Genomic DNA, 13,332 nt, shown 5'->3' on the forward strand with positions numbered 1-13,332 from the left:
TGTTTACCCCTGTCTACTGAGCAGCTTGTGGGGCGGTGAATCAGGATGGTGATTCACCTGATAGAAAGCGGTGGGACACACCCGGAGCCCAGTGCCAGGATCTAAGCCCGAACTGTGCGGAGCAGCCCTGACAACTGCAGATGTGACAATAATGCACTTCTAGAGTAAATTGGGAAAGCCTGATTAATTCTGGAAACTTCACTCTGACGTTTCCAGCCATGGTGCACACAGGCTCAAAACACATGGGGCAATGGTGGTCAGTGGAGAAAGATATTGGCTTTTTGTGGGCAAATGGGATTAGTGCAGATGGCAAAAGGCTCAGTATGGATTTGGTGGGCCGAATGGCCTGTTACTCTGCTGTACAACCTTGAGAGTCTGACCACAGTACACTGACCAAAAACACAATTGTACCAGACAGGTGTTTCATTAGTGGAGGGGCAGTACTGACAGGAACAGTGTGGATCCAAAATAACATCTCCTTGCTAACAATCTCCGCTGGCGCACCTCAAGGTTGCACGTTTATGCTCGTGAGTGTGCAGTTAGGCACAGCTCAAATGCCAGCTATAAATTCAATGATGATGCCACTGTTGTGGGTAAAATTTCAGCTGGTGATGAGGAGGCACAAGATAAGTTGGCTGGTTGAGTAGTGTTGCAACAACAACCTCGCACTCAACGCCATTAAGACCAATAGTTGATTTGGGGACTTCAGGAAAGATGTGTCAGGAGCATGCATAACTGCTCTCATCAAGGGATCAGCAGTGGTAAGGGTGAGCAGTTTCAAGTTCCTGGGTGTCAACATCTCTGAAAATCTATCCTACGCCCAACATATTAGTGTAAAGACGAAAAAGACATGCCAGAGGCTATATATCATTAGGAGGAGATCAGCTATGTCACCAAAGAATCCGGCTGATCTCTACAGATGTACTGTGGAGAGCATTCTGACTGGTTGCTACATCATCTGGTGTGGAGAGCATTCTGACTGGTTGCTACATCATCTGGTGTGGAGGATCAGAAGAAACCTGCAGAGGGTTGTAAAGTCAGTCATCTCCTTCATGGGCACTATCCTCACCACTGCGGGTACAATAGGGTCTTTTAAGGGCCTCTTAGATAGGTACATGGAGCTTAGACAAATAGAGGGCAATGCGCTAGGGAAATTCTAGGCAGACTCTAGAGTAGGTTACGTGGTCAGCACAACATTGTGGGCCGAAGGGCCTGTAATATGCTGTAAATTTCTATGTTCTATGTTCCCCGAGGACATCTCCAAAAGGTGATGCCTCAAGAAATCAGAATCCATCGTTAAGGACCATCACTACCCAGAACATGCCATTGTCTCATTACTTCCATCAGGGAGGAGGTACAGGAGCCTGAAGACACATTCAATGATATAGGAACAGTTTCTTCCCCTCTGCCATCAGATTTTTGAATAATCCATGACCCATGAACACCACCTCACTATTTTGCTCTCTAATTGCAATACTTATTTATTTATTTTTAATATACAGTATTCCTTTTGTAATTTATAAAATACTTTATGTATTGCTCTGTACTGCTGTCATAAAACAAACTTCGCAACACACGTCAGTGATAATAAATCTGATTCTGATTCTAACAGGGTGCTGCTGTGTTGGAGGGGCAGTGTTGCACAGTCAGTGGACTCGGTGTGCAGACAGACATGTGAGAGGTAGAATTTAAGGACTTGTGGGTGTTTTCTGATTGGTAGGACATTGGGGTGAGCGTCTCAGGTTTCGGAGAAACCTGGACTCACCTCGGTGTGGGAAGGGGGCAGCATCCAGTTTCCTACACCTCACCCTGAAGGAGATATTGATCCTGTAGTGGAACCTGCAGCAAAGATTAAAAGGTTACGCAGATTTACTCTGGTTGTTTTGGATTTTGTAAAAGAATGATTGAAGTGAAGTGTTAAGTGAAGAGGGAACGGGTAATTATATCCTCTGGTCAGAATCCTGAGTCAGTCCCACAGCGCACAACCTCAGTCACAGCACTGTGGGTTCAAGTCCGAGTCCAGAGAATCCAGCCTGTGGACACAGCACATCACAGGAACCAGCCTCCCCTCCATGGACTCTGTCTATACTTCCTGCTGCCTCAGTAAAGCAATTGCATCATCAAACACCCCACCCACCCCGGACGTTCTCTCGCCAATCAGGCAGAGGTTACAAAAGCCAGAAAGCACAGATCACCAGGTTCAAGGATAGCGTCTACCCAACTGTTTTAAGACTATTACAATAAATACTTCCCTAGTATGATAAGATGGACTCTTTACCCCACAACCTACCTCCCAACACACTAATCCACTGCTATACTAAGATGAGGAATGCCCAGACCGCACTTCAGGAAATCAGATCACCTGGCTGTCCTTCTCCTACGTGCATTTAGGTGGAGGCTCCAGAGATTAGAAGGCAGAGGAGTGGCTACAGGATTGCTTTGAGTTGGTAGGCTGGGCAAAGATTCATCTGTGTTTCTGAATGAACACACCAGGGTTGTCACGGACTTCAGAAAACGAGACAAGTGTATCCTGACAAATTCATTCAGAAACCCTGGATGAACCATGAGAGATTCTGGGGAGCGAGGTGGAAAGCTATAATCTCTGAATTGCTGCCTCTGCCACGTGCCAGTGAAGGTACGTCCAGGAGCATTTAGCAGATAAATTCATGACTAAGGAACCAGTACAGGGGGCAGGGGCTCAGATTTCTGGATCACTGGGGAAGGTCCAACCTGAATAAAAGAGATGGTTACATCTGAACCCGAGGGGGATCCAACATCCTTGCGGGCAGGTCTGCAAGAACTGTTCAGAAGAAATTAAACTAATTTGGCAGGGGAATAGGAACTGGATGGAGCAAATGATTTACTAACAGAGGCAGTGTGTAGTGAGATTGCTAGCAAGGAAAGGCTGACGATAGAGCAAAATTGCAGTAAGCAGAATGAGTTGCAATGTAAATGGGACAAAATCGAAAAGGATGATGAATACAGGACTGAAGGTGATATATTTGAATGAACACAGCATATGGAATACGGTAGATGAACTTATAGCACAGTTACAGATTAGCATGTATTGTTGTTGTGGACATCACTGAATCATGGCTGAAAGAAAATTATGGTTAGGTGCCTAACATCCAAGTATACACATTATGTCAAAAGTACAGACAGGTAGGCAGAGAGGCTAGGGTGGCTCTGTTAGTAAAAATAAACTATATCCTTGGGATTTGGTTTATAGGATAGAAGATGTAGAATCCTGGTGGGTAGAGCTAAGTAACTGCAAGGGTAAAAGAACCCTGATGGGAGTTATATACAGGCTTGCAAAAAGTGCCAGATAAAAAAGGTACGTCAAAAGGGCAATGTTATGATAGTAATATGGGATTTCACTATGCAGGTAGATTGGGAAAATCAGGTTGGTGTTGGATCCCTAGAGGAGTAATTTGTAGATGCCTACCAGATGGCTTTTTAGAGCAGCTCATGGTTGAGTCTGCTAAGGGGATCAACTATTCTGAATTGGGTGTTCTGAAATGAACTGGAATTGATTAGAGAGCTTAAGGTAAAGGAACCGTTAGGAAGCAATGATCTCAATATGATAGAATTCATTTCAATTTGAGAGGGAGAAGCTAAAGTCAGATGTATCAATATAACAGTGGAGTAAGGGAATTACAGAGGCCTGAGAGATGAGCTGGCCAAAGTTGTTTAAAAGAAGACATTAGCAGGGATGAAGGCAGAGCAGCAATGGTTGGAATTTCTGGGAGCAATTCAAAAGTCACAGGATAGATACATCCCAGAGAAGTATTCATTTTTTTTTGTAATTTATTTTTTATTGAAGTTCATCATCAGACAAACATTTCCATGAGATGTATTTCAGATATTGTGTGTGTGTATATATATATATATATCATATAGTCATATATGCCACAAATCTCCACTTAATATTTATCTGAGGTATACACTTATAGAAAAGAGGAAAGAAAGAACAAGCGAAAGGAGAAAACTATGTACAAGTAGGGAGTGATCTTTTTTTTATAACATATTCATTGATTTGTGAGAATAAAATCAGGCCTATGAGGTGTTATGTAGTTAAACCATTTTTCCCAATATGAATCAAATTGTTCCAACTTATGATTAACAGATGCTGTTATCTTCTCCATTTTGTAAATGTCCATTGTAATTTTCATCCATGCATTTAAGGTTGGGCTCTCCTGTGATAACCATTTCCTAGTAAAGAGACTTTTTATCAGCCACCAACAGTATATTCATTAAATATTTATCTCTTTTCAGCCATTCTTGAGGTATACACCCAAAATACATGGTCTTACTTTCTAAGGGTATTTCACATTTAAAGATGTCTTGTAGGACATTGTGTATCCCACTCCAATAGTCTTTGATAATGGGGCATTCCTAGAAAATATGATAATGGTGATTATGGGTGATTAATAGTATTTATGTACCTTTGTAGGTTGTTATCAGCCAAAATTGCTTGTATGGGGATGGGAAGTACCCGCTCCTCAATGGTTTTCCATTGAGCATCATATGATGGGTTACACCAACATATCACAGCTCTCAACTGTGCTGCAAAATAATAATCTCTAAGAGGCCCCATCCCCCCTTTTCCTTGGCTAATTGCCAGGTTTTGAGATGAACTCAAGGCCTTTTGCCTTGCCAAATATATCTTGATAACATTTTGTTCCATTCATTGAATTGATTTTGATTAGTCTCTATTGGTAGGGTCAGAAAGAGATATAATAATCTGGGCAGTATATTCATTTTAATAGATTCAGTCCTTGAACTGAGTCTAAAAAAAGGAATTAGGTTTCATCTTGTTATATCTTCCTAATTTTTTTAAATACAGGCTGATAATTACATTCTGATAATTTTGCCAAATCTTTTGGCATAATGATGCCCAAATATTTGAAAAACTTTGTTTGCCATACCCAGAGATATCTACTTTCAATTTCTCTTGGTGGGCTATAGTTATATGAAAGTTATTGGGTTTTATCTATGTTGATCTTGTATCCTGATAATTGACCATATTGTTCAAAGGATTGCATCAATTTAGATAAAGAATATGTTGATTGCCCTAGATAGATCAAAATGTCATCCACGTAACAAGCCAATTTACACTCAGTCCCTTTAATAGTAATCCCGCTGATATCTTCATTTTGTCTGATGTATTGAGCTAATGGTTCCTGATATAATGCGAAGAGTAGCGGTGACCATGCATAACCCTGTCTCGTGCCCCTTTCTAGGGTAAGACTATTTGATAAATATCCATTGATTTTAATCCTAGCAGTAGGGTTGTCATATTGTGCCTGTATAGTTTTAATAGTTGTGTCATGGAAACCAAATCTATGTAAAACTTTGTAAAGAAAATTCCAATTAACCAAATCAAATGCCTTTTCAGTGTCCACACTTATCACTATTGCTTCGATTTTTTTTGTATATGATCCATAATGTGAAGTGTCCTTCGTATATTGTCTTGTATTTGATGTTGTTGTATAAAACCTGTCTGATTGTTATGTATCAGTCTGGGTAGAAACTCTTTTAATCATTTGGCCATAATGTAGGTAAATAATCTATAATCTACATTAAGAACGGATATTGGTCTAAATGACCAACATTTCAATTTATCCTTGCCTTCTTTCGGTATAGCTGAGGTTATCGCTTCCTTTCACCTGGGTGGCATTTGTGCCTTTTTTAGAGCCCAGTTCAATGTGGGGAGTAATACAGGAATTAACTCATTTTTAAATTCTTTGTACCACTCTGCCGTATACCCATCTGATCCTGGTGACTTGCTTAATTTAAGCCTACTAATTGCAGCTTTTAGTTCAACTTCAGTTGTGTTAGCAGTCATCGTTCTATTTTGTTCTTCGCTTAAAGTGGGTAACTCTAGAGAATTCAGGAAGGTGTCAATTTGGGTTATGCTTCCCCCTGGAACTTTGGAATACAGAGTTTTCTAAAACACTTCAAAAGCTTCTTGAATTTCACTTAGCTTATTTTTTAACATTTTTGTTCTTGGATTCCTAATTCTATGACTTGTATTTTCTGCTATCTTTTTTTTTCATTTTCCCCAGAAAAGTATTCTAAAGGCAAGATGAATCAACTATGGCTGACAAGGGAAGTCAAAACCAACGTAAAATCCAAAGAGAGAGTATATAATATAGCAAAAATTGATGGGAAATTAGACAATTGGGAAATTTAAAAACCAACAGAAGGCAATTTAAAAAGGCATAAAAGTGGAGAAGATGGAATATGAAGCTGAGCTAGCCAATAGCACTAAAGAGGATATCAAAAGCTTCTTCAGATATATAAAGAGTAAAAGAGAGGTGAGAGTAGATAACAGACTCCTGGAAAATTGTGCTGGAGGGGGTAGTAATGGGAGACAAGGAAATAGCAGATAAACTGAATAAGTATTTTGCATCAGTATTCACTGTGGAAGACACCTGCAGAATGCCAGAAGTTCGAGAGTGTCAGGGGGCAGAGAAAGTGAAGTTGCCATTACTAGGGAAAAGGAGCTTAGGAAACTTAAAGTTCTGAAGGTTGATAAATCACCTGGACCAGATGGTCAACAGCCATGGGTCTGAATGATTTAGATGAAGAAGTTATGGAAGCATTAGTAGTGATCCTTCAAGAATCACAGATTCTGGCAGGTTTCCAGAGGACTAGGATAATTGCAAATGTCTCTCCACTCTTCATGAAGGGAAAGAGGTAGAAGAAAGAAAATTATAAGCCAGTTCGTCTGATCTCGGTAATTGGGCAGATGTTGGAGTATATTGTTATGCATGTGGCTTTGGGGTAATTGGAGGCACATGATTAAATAGGCCAAAATAAGCATGGTTTACTTAAGGGAAGATCTTGACTGACAAATCTATTGGAATTCTTTGAAGAAATAACAAGAAGGATAGACAAAGGAGAATCTGTGGATGTTGTGTACTTGGATTTTCTGAAGGCCTTTGACAAGGTGCCAAACATGAGGCTGCTGAACAAGTTAAGAGCCCATCATATTACAGGAAAGATGCTAGCATGGATAGAGGACTGGCTGAATGGCAAAGAGTGGGAACAAAGGGAGCCTTTTCTGGTTGGCTGCCAGTAACTAGCGGTGTTCCATAGGGATCTGTGTGGGAACCAATTCTTTATACGTTATATTTCAAAAATTTGGATGATAGAATTGATGGCTTTGTAGCCAAGTTTGTGGATGATATCAAGGTAGGTGGAGGGGCAGGTAGTGTTGAGGAAACAGGTAGTCTGCAGAAGGACTTAGACAGTTGGGAGAATAGGCAAAGAAGTGGCAGATGGAATACTGTGTCAGGAAGTGTATGGTCATACAGTTTGGTAGAAGAACTAAAAGCACAGACTATTTTCTAAACAGAGAGAAAATTCAAAAGTTCAATGTGCACAGTGACTTGGGTCCTAAAGGTTAACTTACAGGTTGAATCAGTGGTGAGGAAGACAAAGGCAGTGTTAATATTCATTTCAAGAGCACTAGAGTATAAAAGCAAGGATGAAATGGTAAGATTTTATAAGAGACTGGTGAGGCTTCACTTGGTGTATTGTAAGCAATTTTAGACCCCTTATCTAAGAAAAGATGTGCTGACATTGGAGAGAGTTCAAAGGAGGTTCTAGAGAATGATTATGGGAATGAAAGGGTTACCATATGATTGTTGCCTCTGGGCCTTTACTCACTGGAATTCAGAAGAATGAGGGGTGGAATCTCATTGAAATCTATGAAATGTTGAAAAGCCTTGATAGAGTGCATGTGGAGAGGATGTTTCCTATGGTGGGGAGTCTAGGACTGGGGCACCACTTCAGAATAGATGGACATACATTTAGAATGGATATGAGTAAGAATTTCTTTAGCCAAAGAGTGGTGAGACTGTGGAATTTATTGCCTCAGGCAGCTGTAGAAGCCAAGTCATTGGGTATATTTAAGGCAGAGGTTGATAGATTCTTGATTAGTCAGGGCATAAATGGTACAGGGAGAAGGCAGGAAACTGGTGCCAAGAGGGAACAGCCTTGATGGGCAAAATGGCCTAATTCTGCTCCTATATCTTATGGTCTTTTCTGCAATCTGCTGAGGGCCAGATCAGAGACATTCAAGTCTAGCAACCAAGAGAGTTACAGGCAGTCTAGGTATGATCTCTGGAAAGCCATCTCACAAACAAATCAATCAAGGATGCTTGACAGCTGTGGCACATCTTGAATGCTATCATCGCTTACAAAGTGAAATCAAGGGACATAGGTGACTACAGGGCTTCACTTCCCGCTGAGCTCAATGCCTTCAATGCTCACTTTGACCATCAAAACATGGAGAAACCATCACAAACTCCCACAGCCCCAAAGACCCTGTGATTTTAGTCTCTGAGACTGACAGGAGAGTGTCATTCAGGAGGGTGAACCCACAGAAATCATCCAGCCCAAATGGGATATTTGGCCAAGTACTAAAGACCTGTGCTGATCAACTGGCTGGAGTGTTCACTGATATCTTTAACCTTTAGCTTTGACAGTCCGAGGAACCCACCTGCTTCAAGCACACTTCAATTATGTCAGTGCCTAAGAAGAATGTCTCAATGACTATTGTCCAGTAGCACTTACATCCACAGTGATGAAGTGTTTGGAGAGGTTGGTGATGAAACATATTAACTTCTGCCCGAGAATCAACTTGGATCTGCTCCAATTTGCCTACCAGCACAAAAGGCCCACAGCAAATGCCATTTAATTGGCTCTTCATGCAACATCTGGGCAGCAACAATGCACACGTCAGTTTGCTTTTTATTAACTGCAACTCGGCATTCAATACCATCACCCCCTCAAAGCTTATTAATAAGCTTCAAGACCTTGTCCTCAATACCTCCTTGTGCAATTGAACCCTCAATTTCCCCACTTGTAGATCCCAGTCAGTTCGGATTGGCAATAACATCTCTTTCACAATTCCACCAGCATAGGTGCACCACAAGGCTGTGTTTTTTGCTCTACTCACTTTACACTTATGACTGTGAGGCTAAGTACAGCTCTAATGCCGTATTTAAGTTTGCTGATGATACCACTGCCACTGGCAAAATCAAATGTGGTGACAAATCAGCCTATAGGAGGGAGATTGAAAATCCAGCTGAGTGGTGCCACAACAAAAACCTCTAACTCGATGTCAGCAAGAGCAAAGAGCTGTTATTTACTTCAGGAGGAGGAAACTGGAGGTCCATAAGCCAGTCCTCATTGGGGGATCGGATGTGAAGAGAGTAAGCAACTTTAAATTCCTCAGTGTCATCATTTCAGAGGACTTGTCCTGGCCCAACACGCAAGTGCAATCATGAAGAAATCACAGAAGAGTCTCTATTTCCTTAGAAGTTTGTGACAAACTTCTATAGATGTGTGGTGAAAAGCGTATTGCCTGGCTGCATTGCAGCCTGGTATGGAAACTCTAAAGCACTTGAATGGAAAATCATACAAAAAGTAGTGGATGTGACCCAGTCCATAATGAGTAAAGCACTCCCCACCATTGAGCACATCTACACAGAGTGTTGTCGCAGGAAAGCAGCGTCCATCACCACCCATCTCATGCTATCTTCCCACTGCTGCCTTCAGGAAAAAGATACAGGAACCACAGGACTCACATCACCATGTTTAGGAACAGTTATTACCTCTCAATCATCTGGCTCTTGAACCAAAGGGGATAACTTCACTCACCCCAGCACTGAGCTGTCCCCACAGCCTACGGACTCACTTTCAAGAATTGTTCATCTCATGTTCTTGATATTTATTGCTTATTTTTTTTATTATTATTATTTATTTATTTATTCCTTTGTATTACACAGTTGCAACTATAAACTAATTGTTTTGAATCAAATGACTTTGCCTGGTGTCTCAGGGCTGGGTGTGCCTGCACCCGTGCCTCCCCCACCCGACTCTCCTTTTGTGCCACCTGTCCCACACACCTCTCGTCGCACTCCACCCTCACCATTTCCAAAGTAGTTTCCTCTTGCCAGATGTAAAACTCGCTTTTCACTCCACATTAACAAGTACAGTACTGTGCCTCCCCAATCTCTTTAGCTACCTGTTAAAGAACCCTGGGAGATGTGGAGGAATGTTAGACTCCTATGTAGAGACGGGAACAAGAGCTTATACATAGGAATTCCAATAGAACATCGACGGCTCAGCCAAGTGACACCACAAAACAAATCATGCTCAAAACAAGGACCCCACGATAAGTGCTAATCAGGAGTCCGCTTTAAATAATCCTAGTACACTGAAAACCCATGCCAGTCAAAATAAATTTGCCAAGATTAAACAGAAAGCACAAGGGGTTAATGACTCTAGTGAAGACAACAATTAATAAAAACAGTTGTTCTAGAAACCTTGGAGCCCAGCACTCTACAGCTCGCTGCACAGTCCCACAGGGCTCAGGTGGTGTATGGTATTCCATAAGACCATCAGATATAGGAGCAGAATAAGGTCATTTGGCTCATCAAGTCTGCTCTGCCATTTCATCATGGCTGATCCAATTTTTCTCTCAGCCCCAATCTCCTTCCTTTTCCCCGTATCTCTTCATGCTCTGACCAATCAAGAATCTATCGATCTCTACCTTAAATATACATAAAGACTTGGCCTCCACAGCTGCCTGTGGCAAAGAATTCCACAGATTCACCACTTTCTGACCAAAGAAAATCCTTCTCATCTCCATTCTAAAAGGACACCCCTCTAATCTGAGGCTGTGTCCTCTGGTCTTAGACTTTCCCACCATAGGAATCATCCTCTCTACATCCACTCTGTCAAAGCCTTCCATCATTCGATAGGTTTCATTGTGTTCACCCCTCATTCTTCTGAATTCCAGTGAATACAGGCCCAGAGCCATCAAATGCTCTTCATATCCTGGAAACATTTTTGTGAACCTTCTTTGAACCCTCTCCAGTTTCAGCACATCCTTTCTAAGATAAGGGGCCCAATTCTGCTCACAATACTCAAAAAGAAGCAATACTCCAAGTGAGACCTCACCAGAGCTTTATAAAGTCTCAAAATTACATCCTTGCTTTTATACTCTAGTACTCTTGAAATGAGTGCTAACATTACTCACCACAGATTCAACCTGCAGATTAACCTTTAGGGAATCCTACACATGGACTCCCAAGTCCCTTTGCGTCTCAGCTTTTTGTATTTTCTCTACATTCAGAAAATAGTTAACCCTTTCATTTTTCTGCCAAAGTGCATGGCCATACACTTCCTGACACTGTATTCCATCTGCCACTTCTTTTCCCATTCTCCTAATCTGTCTAAGTCCTTCTGTAGCCTCTCTACTTCCTCAAAACTACCTTCCCGTCCACCTATCTTCATGTCGTCTGCAAACTTTGCAACAAAGCCATCAATTCTATCATCCAAATCATTGACATTTAACATAAAAATACTCAGTCCCAACACAGACCCCTGCGGAACACCACTAGTCACTGGCAACCAGTCAGAAAAGGCTCCCTTTATTCCCACTTTTTGCCTCCTGCCAATCAACCACTGCTTTATCCATGCTAGAATCTTTCCTGTAATACCATGGACTCGTGGCTTGTTAAGCAGCCTCATGTGCGTCACCTTGTCAAAGGTCTTCTGATCCAGGTGACTTATCTACCTTCAGACCTTTCAGGTTCTCAAGCACCTTCTCCTTAGCAATAGCAATTACAGTCACTTCTGCATCGTGATGCTATTGAATTTCTGGCATAGAACTGGTCTTTCCACAACAAGACTTACACAAAATACTTATTAAATTCATCTGCCATTTCTTTGTCCCGCATTACTACCTCTCCAGTGTAATTTTCCAGCGGTCCAATATGCAGTCTCACTTAGCTCTCTTCATCGATCTGAAAAATACTTTTGGTATCCTTTTTTATATTATTGGCTAGCTTATCTTCATATTTCATCTTTTCTCTCCTTAAGGCTTTTTAGTTACCTTCTGTTGGCTTTTAAAAGCTTCTCAATCCTCTAACTTTCCACAATTTCTTTTGCTATATTATATGCCCTCTCTTTTCCTTTTATGCTACCTTTAACTTCCCTTGTAAGCCACTGTTGCCTCATCCTCCTTTTGGAACTCTTCTTCCTCTTTGGGGTGTATCTCTGCATCTTCCAATTTTTCCCCAGAAACTAGAGCCATCACATTTTTGGCATCATCCCTGCTAGTATCCCATTCCAATTAACTTTGGACAGCTTCTCTCTCATACCTCTGTAGTTCACTTTACTCCACTGTAATACTGATACATATGACTTTATGTTCTCCCTCTGAAACAGCAGGATGAATTCTGTCATATTTTGATCACTGCTTTCTTAAGGTACCTTTACCTTAAGCTCCCTAATCAAAGCTAGATGGACTAAGGATAGATAAGTCTCCCAGACCGGATGAGGTGTACCCATGGGTTCTTAAGGAGGTAGCTTTGGAGATTGTGGAGGCATTGGAAATGATCTTCCAGGAATCAATAGACTCTGGCATGGTTCTGGAGGACTGGAAGGTTGCAAATGTAGTTCCGTTGTTTAAGAAAGGGGGGAGGCAGCAAAAAGAAAATTACAGACCTATTAGTCTGACATCGGTAGTTGGAAAGTTCTTGGAGTCGATCCTCAAGGACAAGGTTATGAAATACCTCGAGGTGCATGACAAGATAGGCCCAAGCCAGCATGGTTTCATGAAGGGAAGATCCTGCCTCACCAACTTATTGGAATTTTTTAAGGTAATCTCAAATAAAATTGACAAGGGAGAGACTGTGGATGTTGCTTATTTGGATTTTCAAAAGGCCTTCGATAAGGTGCCGCATAAGAGGTTGCTTAATAAGATGAGGGCCCATGGAATTACAGGAAAGATATTGGAATAGGTGGAGCATTGGCTGTTAGGCAAAAAGCAAAGGGCGGGAATACAGGGATCCTATTCTGGTTGGTTGCCGGTTACTAGTGGTGTTCCGCAGGGGTCGGTGTTGGGGCCGCTTCTTTTTACACTGTATATCGATGATTTAGATTATGGATTAAATGGTTTTGTGGCTAAGTTTGTGGATGACACCAAGGTAGGTGGAGGAGCAGGAAGTGTTGAAGAAACGGAAAGGTTGCAGAGAAACTTGGTCAGTTTAGGAGAGTGGGCAAAGAAATGGCAGATGAGATACAATGTTGAGAAATGTACGGTTGTACATTTTGGAAGAAGAAATAATTGGGCAGATTATTATTTAGATGGGGAGAAAATTTAAAAATCGGAAGTGCAAAGGGACTTGGGGTTCCTCGTGCAGGATACTCTAAAGGTTAACCACCAGGTTGGATCGGCAGTAAGGAAAACGAATGCTATGTTGGCATTCATTTCAAGAGGAATAGTGTATAAGAGTAAGGAGGTAT

This window comes from Hemitrygon akajei, chromosome 23 (assembly GCF_048418815.1).
Source record: "Hemitrygon akajei chromosome 23, sHemAka1.3, whole genome shotgun sequence".
NCBI classification, from domain to species: Eukaryota; Metazoa; Chordata; class Chondrichthyes; order Myliobatiformes; family Dasyatidae; genus Hemitrygon; species Hemitrygon akajei.